The sequence below is a fragment of the Anolis sagrei genome, chromosome 1 (assembly GCF_037176765.1).
Source record: "Anolis sagrei isolate rAnoSag1 chromosome 1, rAnoSag1.mat, whole genome shotgun sequence".
NCBI lineage: Eukaryota > Metazoa > Chordata > Lepidosauria > Squamata > Dactyloidae > Anolis > Anolis sagrei.
Genome location: NC_090021.1, coordinates 103,053,051 through 103,064,864, shown reverse-complemented (window position 1 = coordinate 103,064,864; position 11,814 = coordinate 103,053,051). Strand labels below are relative to the sequence as shown.

At 36.3% G+C, this 11,814-nt stretch overlaps 1 pseudogene; it reads right to left on the bottom strand.

Moving 5' to 3' along the window:
• Nucleotides 1–7,296: 7,296 nt before the first annotated feature.
• On the bottom strand, nt 7,297–7,412 carry LOC132762212 (U2 spliceosomal RNA; annotated as a pseudogene).
• Between the last annotated feature and the right edge of the window lie 4,402 nt (nt 7,413–11,814).

The following is an 11,814-nucleotide window of genomic DNA, read 5'->3' as shown; positions in this document are numbered from 1 at the left end:
GGCATAATCCAGTTCTTTAAGGACACTCGAAAGTCTAGTAGGATCCATCAGCTTCCTCGACCGCACAAAAATTTGTTCAGTCTCTAGACGCTGTGGTGGTGGAATCTCTATTTGAGTGTTCAAGATGTAGTGGTCAGACCAAGGAATCTCTAAGACTGAAGACAGAGTCACTTGTATTCCGATACTAAAAATCAAGTCCAAGGTGTGCCCAGCTCGATGAATAGGACCGGTCACCATTAATGAGAAGCCTATTGTTTCCATAGATTGTACTAGGCCCCTTGCTATCGAAGAAGACAACAACCTATCTGCATGTACATTGAAGTCTCCCAATACGATGAGACTTGGGAATTTCAGGGCCCAGTCCGCCACAAGGTCTAATAACTTGGGTATGCTCTCGTTCAGGGCCGCAGGGGCCCGATAAACTAAGAGGATAGTCACACTTTCCCTAGCATCTCTAAGAGGTATGGTGCTTCCTTCCATAGACAGAAAAGGTTGTGTTCTTGTTATGTTTTCTTTTGTTTTATAGGCCTCTGCTGATTGTCTGCTCATAAAGAAAGGGCTTTGTAAATATTATATCTTTACTGTTTTTCATTTTAATAGGCGTGCTTGAAATTCTATCCATGTACTTTCATTTTTCTATGTACATTAGCTTTAACTTTCAACTTTCTAGGGCTAGGAGAAATATGGGAATGATAATAATAGCAATGATAACAATAAAAATAAAAATAAACAACTGGCTGCTTTCAAATCATAGATTGTACAAGCTGATTGCTAACATTTCTTCCTCCTTCCTCTCCAAAAGGAACTTTGTTTCCTTTTTTACTTCACAAAGCAATAAACACACTTTTGAACAATATAAATATGACATAACAAATCCCTCCCCAAGCTATAGAAAATCATATTAATTCCATGTCTAAAGAATAAAGCCAATCTGCCATTTCTAATTGAGTTGTATAACCATTATTCCAGATCTACAGTGTGTATGTAAAGTCTATTTATCATTTACATTTATACATTGTGCCTTCTTTTGAGGAGTAGCCATTTTGGGGGTTCATTTCATTTATCCATACCTCTTTCATCAACAAGGTACCAAAAATATACAAATGCAATGCGATTAAAAATTTTGATAACCACTGAGTAATAGAACAAATCTGATTAAAATAGCTCATCAATTGCCTTTGTAATAATTCTTTTAAATTGTAAAGAGACTTTATAGAAACCCTGTATATCTAAGGAGGAAGTATTGTCAATAATTTGACAGGTGACCATTGATATTACGTGAAACTGTTAAAGACCTTTCACTCATCTAGGAGTAAATTGAAAAGTCACAATCATCATCATCATCATCATCATCATCATCATCATCATCTTTATTTGTACCCCACCATCATCTCCCCGATGGGGACTCGGGGAGGCTTACATGACGCCAAGCCCAAGAATGCAATACAATAAATGAAATCAAATCATAAACAACATAATCAATTACATAAAACATAAACTATAAGAATACATCAAACAATATAAAATTACAATAAAATCATTCATAACACAGAACAGTGAGCGGCTGTGCAGAATAAAATACTAAAGGTAAAAACAGGGGGCGAGATAGCAGTGGAGCGGATTATTTGTGAGGGAGGAAGGGGTTGAAAAGTGGGGAGGAGGTATGCACTAAGAACAAATATTGAGGGTTACTGGCAATATGAGATTATATGGTTAATCTCCAAAAGCTCAGTGGAAGAGCCAAGTTTTGAGATTCTTCTTAAAACTTTCTAAAGTATAGTTCCTATTGCTCAGGGCCTGACTCAGAGTCTCCAGTTGTTAATGTGACAAAATTTTAAGATTTTAGAATGAACTCTTTAGCCTGAAAACTCTGTGTGTATGTGTGTGAGAGTGAGCCAGGGAGGAAGGCAGAAGGAAGGAGAAAGAACTGTTACTGTAGAATTTACAGGGGGTCTGTCTTGGACTGCTTCTTCAATCTCTTTTCTCCCATCAAAGCATCTAAGACCATGGCTAAACAATGACCCAGCAGAGCAGTCAGAATGAGAAAACATTTGCTTTAGAATTCATTGCCTCAGAAGTACTGAATATGATACTACATGGCTACTAGGCTGGTGCATAATTTTGGAATAGATATATTCTACCACTGTAGCAAGTTCCATCAGGATAGCTCAAAAATTAGAGAGAGAGGAGCCCTTGAAGTTTCCCCACTGCCAGTGATGTTTTCCTTATTGCGCAATTGCGACTGCCATTAACAAAGTACTTACGAAGATTTGTAAGTTTCATTAGAGTTCCGAAACTTTTACTCCAAAAATTTGGAAAGAACTTTAGAAACGAAGCACCAACACCCCCTACTTTTGCACACAATTCAGAACCATTTTAAATGAATTGCACATGTCTAATGGCTTCTACACTGCAGATTTTCCCAAGTGTTCCTATTTTCCTCACCCTATATGTTTGGAGCTATACTGCAGTTTCCTTACTTCGTTTGATACATACATATGTTGTACCATTTGAATTCCCACCATGAAATGATGAGACCAGACACAGAATTATGGAGAAATGACAATTTATTGACCTATTTAAACTCTGGGCAACTCCCCTCCTTGTGGGGAGGGCAATGTGACATGGGTAATGGCATATGGTCATATGGTCATATATCATCTAACTACCTGCCCAGCCAACCTCTGGGCAAAACACCTGACCCCAGGGACACTCCATAGTGATGGTTTGCTATCCCCAGCCAATCGTTACTGGAAGGCCATCCCAGGGTATTCCGTTCTCTCTCTTCTTTATTTATCTTCCCCCAACCCTTTCTCTTTGCTATCTAATATTCTCCATACCTTCCCTTTCTTTCTCGTTGTCCTTCTTGTTGTCCTCTTAGATTGCTTAGACTGAACCAAGGGCATAAAAAAGCCCTAAAGAACACTAGCATGCACTACAGATGGCAGCTGTTTTAGTGGTGATATGCAAGTGGTATTGGAGTCATATAGGGTAATAAAACATTGGATAATGCAGTACTATGAACATGCTAGATTTCAACAATCAAAATGACACGTTTAACACATTGCTATATTTCATCTCCATTGTGTAAGAGAAAATATGCTATATTGTCATGTCAGGTTAGTACAGTCTATTGATTTTCCTACACAATGTTTGTCATCACTTTTTTAAAAAAAATTTAAACATTAATGTTTGTTTTTAATTATTAAATCTTGTAAACATCATAGCTGGCATACTTGCTAAATATAACAGTTACTCAACTGCTGGCTAGAGTGTTTGAGTATGGCTATGTGCATATAAATATATGTATCAAGATATAACTTTTTTGTCACACTAGTAATTTTATCAAAATTCAATAGATATTGTACAGTATCATATAATATGTAATTACACTAGCTTTTTGGGTGGGGTTTTATTTTATTTATTTATTTTTGCAAATCTGGTGGTATATTTTGTGTAGAAAGTACCACTAAATTCTAACCTGAAGCTAAACCCTGTCTTATTCTTTATTGTATTGATTTCTCAATTTTTCTGCCTACAATAAAACTGGCAAATTTATGTAAAAATTGGAAGAATGAGCAAAAGCTCTTAAGATAATAGGCTTTAGACTGGTGACTGGGACAGCCAATGTTTCATTCCTGCAGTGGGAGATGCATCCTTTCTTGGTTTTACAACTACTACTCAGGCAGCAACTCTGAGTTGTATGGGAGATTTCCAACAGAGATTTGAAATCAGGTGAGTTTCTAAAGAAACCCAAAAAGTTAAGGAAAAGGCTATAAAATGGAAAATAAATTCATCACCAGCAGTGCAACATAATCACTGATCTTGGGCCTAAACTAGGTGAAACTCGTATATTGTGCTCCTGTTACTATTCTTAGGGATAAACATATTTTACGTTTTGTTATTCAATGGGGAAAATACATATGGAATTTTCTATCCAGAAGCATGATTTTTTGCACATATATGTTAGTTTCCGTGCAGAAAATCATTATTTCTGTTCAGAAAACAATTTTTCTTCCTGTGATACAAACAGTATATTCTGTGCAAAAACAATTTGTGCATTTTGCAATAGACCTGGTTGTGATTTCTCACATGTCCAAAATTCTCTACATCTGCAATTCCTGATTCCTGGCCCACATATTTACTGGAGAATAATAATAATAATAATAATAATAATAATAATAATAATAATAGCAACAGCAACAGAAACAATATACAGAGTTTGTCTTTTAGATAATTATGCTCTTAACTGCTTTTACATAGATGCTTTTTAACTTTAGTAGTTCTCATTATCATCATCACCAATCACCATCAATAGCAACAGTGGGGTATTGTGTGATTTCCAATCTGTATGGATGTGTTCTAGCAGCATTCATAGTAACAGGCTATATGGCAGTGTTCTATCAGTAGTTCTCAAATGAGAACCTTTCTAGATTTCATCCTACAAGAGCTCTAGTCTGACTCCCACTCAGCTCTCCTCTTTTCTGCCAATTGGCATCAAAATAAATAGGCCATTACCCTCATTTCCTATGTAAGGTAACCTTTACATAAAATTTACCAGTTTGGGTGTTGCCCGAACAATGGCAGCATGATACCTTTTGTAGTATTTCAACCCAATTGGAGATAAAAATCACCTTTTCAGTTCAGCCTTCCCAAGAGCAAGTTTCACTAGAGATGTTTTCTCTCAGTAAACCAGCTTCAAGCTGGGGACAGCAGCAGTTGAAGGCTAGCAAATTCTCAGCCGCTGGGCAGAGGGTGAGATTTTTTTCTAGCATCATTTATAGCAACAATGAGAAACCCCTATGGGTGGGGCTGCTCAATGTGCTTTATTACCTGAGTGCTCTACCTGGAAAGGAAATCGAATATTCTCCTGGGAAATCCGTCATCGATACCAGGACAAATAAGAAGACAGAATGTAATACTGTTTCTCATTTCTTGTGTCTGTAAGTCTTTCCACATTAACAGAAGAATTTTGCACTCTTGGGATCTTCTCTATGAATGCATGAAAAGTACACAAAAGATAACATTTGGCCACATCTGCCACAACTTTGGAGTCAATGTGGTATAGTTTTTTGAGAGATGGACTAAGATGCTCAGAGACTTGGCTTTAAATCCCACGAAAAAAATTCCATGAAAAAATTGGTATCCTTAGATAAATAACACTGTCTTGGCATTAGAGGACAGTTGCAAATTTCCTCTGAATAAACTTTGCTAAGATAACCCAATTATAGGGCTGCCAAAAGTCAGAATCAACTTGTGATGGTGTATATTCCTTGATGTTGTCCAGTACTATAAGATTTGGGGATTGTATGTCTACTTATGTTTCAGGCTTCATTTTTGACTATGCTTGACATTATCTTTGGCTTCTGGACTGATTAATTCATGTTATATTCTCATTCCAGTATATTAACATTTTATTTGTTTATTATCAACAGATTGGCCGGTGACAATAGTACTATAGTACAAAACACCTAGAGAGCCAAAGGCTCCTATTGTTGACCTAGAGAGATTGATCCCATATGTCATGCTTACTGAATGTCAACTATTGCCTTTTCAAACTATGCACCAGCTCCCAGATTTTTCTAACAAACCAGGAGAGCTATGGCTTATGTAAAAAATGCATCAGAATTTCAATTCCACCTATAAGCTTCAAGTATGTGACAGTCACGCTGCTATTTTGTCCCCACCCCCAATTGTAACTTTGAAAGCACTTTGATTGCATTTTCCTCTCTACCAAATCAGTTCTAAAAATGGAGAAAGTACTGTTTGATTGAAACATTGAATAACTGACATTTGTACAGTATATTGGTTATAATCTATAAGGGCATCATGAAAAATCATCTTTCTGCTTTTTAAAAATCAAAGGCAGAAATTTGGCAAAATTGTACCAAATCAACACAAAAACACAATACTATTTCTTTTTCTAAAAATTGTTCTCTGTGTTTAACCAAGAAAATGAAGAATGCAATTGCCTTTTATATGTAGATAATATATCCACTATTCAGCAACTCCCTAAAAATTCTATATGGAAAATAAATCCAGGGTTCTTGCAATTATTAGCCATGGAAGTGAATCAGAGATGACAGAGTCAGAATGAATAAATAAATCACAGAAAACCTAAATTAAATAGATATTTATGTGGGTTTGAAACCCACCAACGATTTACAAGTCTGAAAAGATAAAGAGTTCCAGTCATAACTTTGGTGGTTTACAAGCCAGCACTCCAATCAGCAATATCAAATCAAGATGCAGGGACAGAAAAATAATCTGCAGCTAGAGGCTCACTGAAGTGTATGAGTAAATGCACTAGACATATGAACCCCATTAGTTGAAAAGGATAACAGCTGTACAACAGAATGTCTACATTTCAGAGATTCATAGACAGAAGCAAGAGATCTACAACAGATGCAAACATTAACCCATTTACAGTATTTTAAAAAAATGAAAGAAAAAGACATTTGGGAACAGTAACATTATTAATGCAATCAGTATCAACTTCAAGCTCCAAGACAGCACATGAACAGGGGTAATATAAAAAATATTTATTAAACCAATAGAAAAAAAAAGTCAAATCATGAAATAGTTTTATATAAAAAAATTTGTACCATATGATCTGTTAGGTATTGTAGTTTACTAGATAGTGAGCTATTGAATGTAGTTGATCATAAGTCCATGCTGAAATTCACCAATCTAACCACAAATTGAACACAAAGGGCAACATGCTGACTTTATTCCCAAAGCAGATGACCATTCCAGGAGCCAGCCCGACCATTAGTCCCATGATGTGGTGCCACAAGACTTTTTCTTTTTCTTGTGGCAGCAAACTAACGTGGATACTCTAGCCCCATCATTCTATAAGTGAGTGGGCAGCAACTCAATAATTTGAATGTGGCACTTTACTACCAGGAATGGGAAAATGTGCTTATGGGGTTCTTTCCCCACTCCCCCTCATATAACAAAATTATTGGTCTTGCTTTAAACACTATATGTTTTGACTTGAGTGAGTTGATGCACTATTTGCAGAGTACTTGAGCAGAAAAATGTTATGGCTAGCTCTGCTACTAGCTAGCTCCTCTACCAATGCACAGGATTAACAGGAAAGAGTATTATAGCAGTGGTGGCAAACCTATGCCATGTGTGCCAGAAAGGGCATGCAGCACCTCTCTCCTGGCATGCACGTCATTGCCTTCCCCTCGCTTGCTCACCTGCTCAGCCCCCCTCACTCACCCACCTCCCACTACTCCCTTCCCCTCTCCCCGCCCCTCCACTTTCCTGCCCCTTGGATTACCTTTTAATCTAAGTTTTAAAAAACACCCATTTAATATATAGTTTTCAACTAGAGAACATATGAGATATGAAACTAATAAGAACAGATACTACACTTGATCTTAGCCAAAAAGCTAAGAAGAGTTTTGCCCTTGTTAAACTGTGTTGGATTTCCCAGGAGCTTCTACATGTGTATTACCATTTCTGTATTACCCAGAGATTAAGTGAAATTAAAAACAAAATAAAATTGCCTTTGTTAAGTAAGAGATCTCATTGATACTGGAGTATTTTAATTATCTGTAGCCTTGTGTTATGCCTCCAAGTGCTTAAGGTTTGCTAGGCCTCTTGAAAACAAAAAGGATCCCACTGAAGAATTGTGGCTTCATCACTATGATCTATTTGATCAATAGAAGAATTTCAGTGGATGAAGTGGTGTTAAAAGTTTATTCATTCTGTGCACTCTTTAGAGATGATTAACTGTCTTTATTATATTAAAGCAAACCCAAAGCCATCTGCCAAAGGCAATTGTGTCCAAGCGCTGAAACCATTTCATGTGAAAACTCATTTTCAGGCTCCTAATTATTTTTCATTATAGTGGCAGTGTGGAATAGATTGGAATTGGACAGTAATTGCCAGGTCTGAGCAGTGTGGACCATTGCAATGTATCAGTTTAGATGAAGTGTGACAAGGATACATCTAACTACTATATAACTTCCATTAAGCAACTTCCCTGTCCCTGCTCATGTAACACTTCATAGTATGTGGTCAGCACAAGGTCATAATAATGGTTTTCTGACTGACTCTGAGCATTTGTATGAGGAAAATCTGTTTAACCCCCCTTCCTTTTATTAGCACCACTCTGACAATGTCCAGCTGTTACAGTTGTTGGAGATCTATTTACAGTATTACTTCCAATGTGAGACTTTTCAAAGACACCTGGCTTTAGGGGAAATGCACACACACACACACACACATACACACACACACACGTGCACACCCTTTTGAAAGTTCAGCAATAGATGTATAAAAACTTCAAAATGCAATAGAAAGTGTTTCCAGCAACCGCCATTTATCATCCTCCTTTTAAAAAATAAAGCAAGATCTTACTTCAGACTCCTAAATCAGTATCTGTAATTTCTGCTTCTCTGTTTAATTTTAAAACCTGACCTAACCTAAGAACTGAGGTCAGGTAACATTACTATATGCTTTAATGAGATGCAAAGATGTTAGAAAGACCGAGGAAAAAGCAGAAAGAGAAAAAATATATAACCTTAAGCCAACATTTGTGTCACTGTGGCATCTATCGTAAGCTTAGATATATATACATTTTTAAAAAGAAAAAAATAGTAAAGCAGGCCCAGTTTAAATGTCTCTATTCAAGACAATAACAGCAGTATTATATTGTTATACTATAGACAAGGTCAGGTTCCCAAATATCCTAAAGGTTATATTTAATGGTTAGGACAATCAAACAGCGCATGGCTATTTTTCTAAAGCATGGCTGGTCCCTGCCCTCCCTATAAGCAACCAAAGGGGGTAAATAAATAATGCATTAAGTATATATATATATATATATATATATATATATATATATATATAATATTGGGGAACCTGTTGAAGAGAATGTTTGTAGCCTGGAATGTATTTTGTATGAAATATATGTGGATGTGTGATGTTACAGAAAAGTGAAATTTCTATGAAGAAAGTGTTTCTATGCAAAAATATGCACTTTCCCGCACTTCAAAATGCATTGTTAAAATCCTAAATTGCAAAGCGTCTTTTGACTCTGCACATATTTCAGTACCTTTCTCACAATAAGAACAATATTTAAAATGATGGCTGGGATCCTATATGAATGCATAACTAAGGCTGGATCTACACTGGGCTATATCCCAAGATGTGATCACAGATTATCTGTTTATCCCAGATTATCTGGCAGTGTAGACTCATATCGGCCAGTTCAAAACAGATAATCTGGGGTCTAATGCAGTGTAGATCCAGCCTAAGTTTCACCTCTTGGCCAATATCCTCCCACCCCCCACAAATCTTCCTTAATAATCACCCCAAGTAGTGAGATGGCGCTGGAAACATCACTCTGCTGGTTCCCAGTTGCCAGCAGAACAGACCTCCATTACTCAGAGCATTTCCTTGGAGTTTAAGATTAAATTCATGGGACATTTACAATTGTGATGATCGTGCAAGAATCATGGATATATTGCATAACTAAATTTACAGCAGTTCTGGCTCTGTAATTTTAAGTTACAAATCCATAACTTCAGTATAGACAAACAGCCATTTTTCTTGTCTATGAGAATGAAATTTACAAAGATCGCCCACTTAGGAGAACAGGGTATTGTTGAGTTCTGCACAGAAAGGAAGGAAATACTGGTGTCTCTTGCAGAGCTTTAGCTCAAAAATAGTTGCAGCTTCTACCCTGGAATAATGTACCAATTGGATTCTAGGCATAATGTGTATTACACATTGCATTCTTGGGATACTATGTTGTTTAGTCCTTCCAAGATCATTAAAACAAAATGACAGCAGAGTGGTAACAGATAGGGAGGGCAAGAAAAGACAAGATATGAATGCAAAGCCGGAATTGAATCAGGCTAGGAGTTAGTCTGGCAGCGTGGCAAGGCAGACCCTAAGGCACATTACTCTGACAAGTGCAGTGTGTGAGAACAGGGTGTTATGTAATTGGCATACATTTCACAGATAGATCATTTGATTTAATTTCTGCAGCCTCTGGCTGCCATTGAATAATGAATAATAATACATTATTCCACTTACAGCAATGTACCCTTCCAACCAAGAAGTCTCAACATGGTAATGCAGTAAAATATCATGGAGGCTGAGGAAACTTGCATACTACAAAACAATTTCATGAAATCACATATAATCCTCTTTTTTTTTAAAAAAAGGCAAAGGTATTAAAGGGTGAAGCAATAACAGATATCATAAAAACACTGGAAGGGTTATTAAAACCTATAGGCAATGTTATAATTTGAGAATAGCACACCAGATATGGTAATCTGGGAAGAACGAGGTTCTGTCTGTTAAGAGTCATGAGACAGAACTACCAAAAGCAATAATTCAAATGTAACCACGCTCTTTGTGTAATTAAAAAGCAACATGATATATAACTGATTTGGTTGTTGTAGAGGTATATTCTGAAAGAATATTTGAAAAATCACCCAGAAATCCCATGTTTCAAGTGTCACAATAACCATTAAAAGTCCTTGAATGGCAAGAATCCCTCTCTATACATGATAATGTTTATCAGAAAACAACCTTTTCTGTGGAGATAATAATATCTTTGTGCTGGATTACTATTTTCTGAGCAGGAAATGCTATTTTGTTCCTAGTAGGCCACAATTTTTTCTTCCTGTACAGATTTCCCCTAGTACAATTACTATTTATACAAACTTGATAGTGTCAAGTCTGACTTTGTTTAAGGAAAACCTGTTGAAATGAAACAGAATGACCTGCCTGGCCTATTTTGTTCCTCATAAAAATATAATAAAATTCAACCTCTTGCTACAAAGAATGAGTAAAACCTATGGTGGTACATAGGTTTTACCGATGTACCATCTCCCTGCACAATGGATGGTCAGAATGAAATCCAACAACTGTTAAGTGTTTCCTTTCTTGTCCTTTAGTGAGAAGACTACCATTCTTCACTAGCCCTGTGGCTACAGAAAGCTCTACCTTGTTACTGGCTAGATGTGATGTGATGCTGCCAAATAGCTGACTTGCTCCAGATAATTAAAAGGATTATACCTTTAGCATATGAACTCCATGTTATGATCTGATAAGACCTGTGCCTGGAATCTATTTGGGAAATTATGGATATTTGAATTCAAATATTGTTAATAATGTATGTAACTATTATAACTTTAAAATTATTTCAGCATTGGTTAGAAGACAAACTATATTAGGATTGCATATTTTCTGGGAGTCTCTTCTGTTAAGACATATAAAATTGTTATGTGTATGGTTGTAATTTTTAAATTGTCAAAAAGTGAATGTGTGTGTGAAGAAAATACATTTATCAGTTCCTCTTTCTTTGGTATGTCCTAGAAATACACAAACACGCATCCATTCACTGTTCAACCAACACATTGAATGCCTGCCGTCAGATTTCTTTGAGAAAAGTTGAAAAATATTAGGGCTACTCCTCTATTACAGGAGTAAGAGAACATAATAGATGCAGCCATAGTTTTGTGTTTTCTCTTCACTAAGAATCATGTGCAGAAAAAATGGTCAAGATAGTTTATACTCTGTGATGAAATAATTCAACAGGACAAATACCTAAAGAGTGCTTGCCTTGATTTGCACCAATATGAGTACAACTAAACACTGGAAAATGAGAAAATGTGGCATATTTGTCCCTCTGTAGTCTAAAGATGTTCTCATGTCAAAGTTATTAATCAATTGACTTTTTTCCTATCATGACAGGGAAACAACATGGTACAGCAGTCAGTTCACATACATTATTGAAATACACTTTCCTCTGATTATGGTTGACAATACAGATTGAGAGTTAAG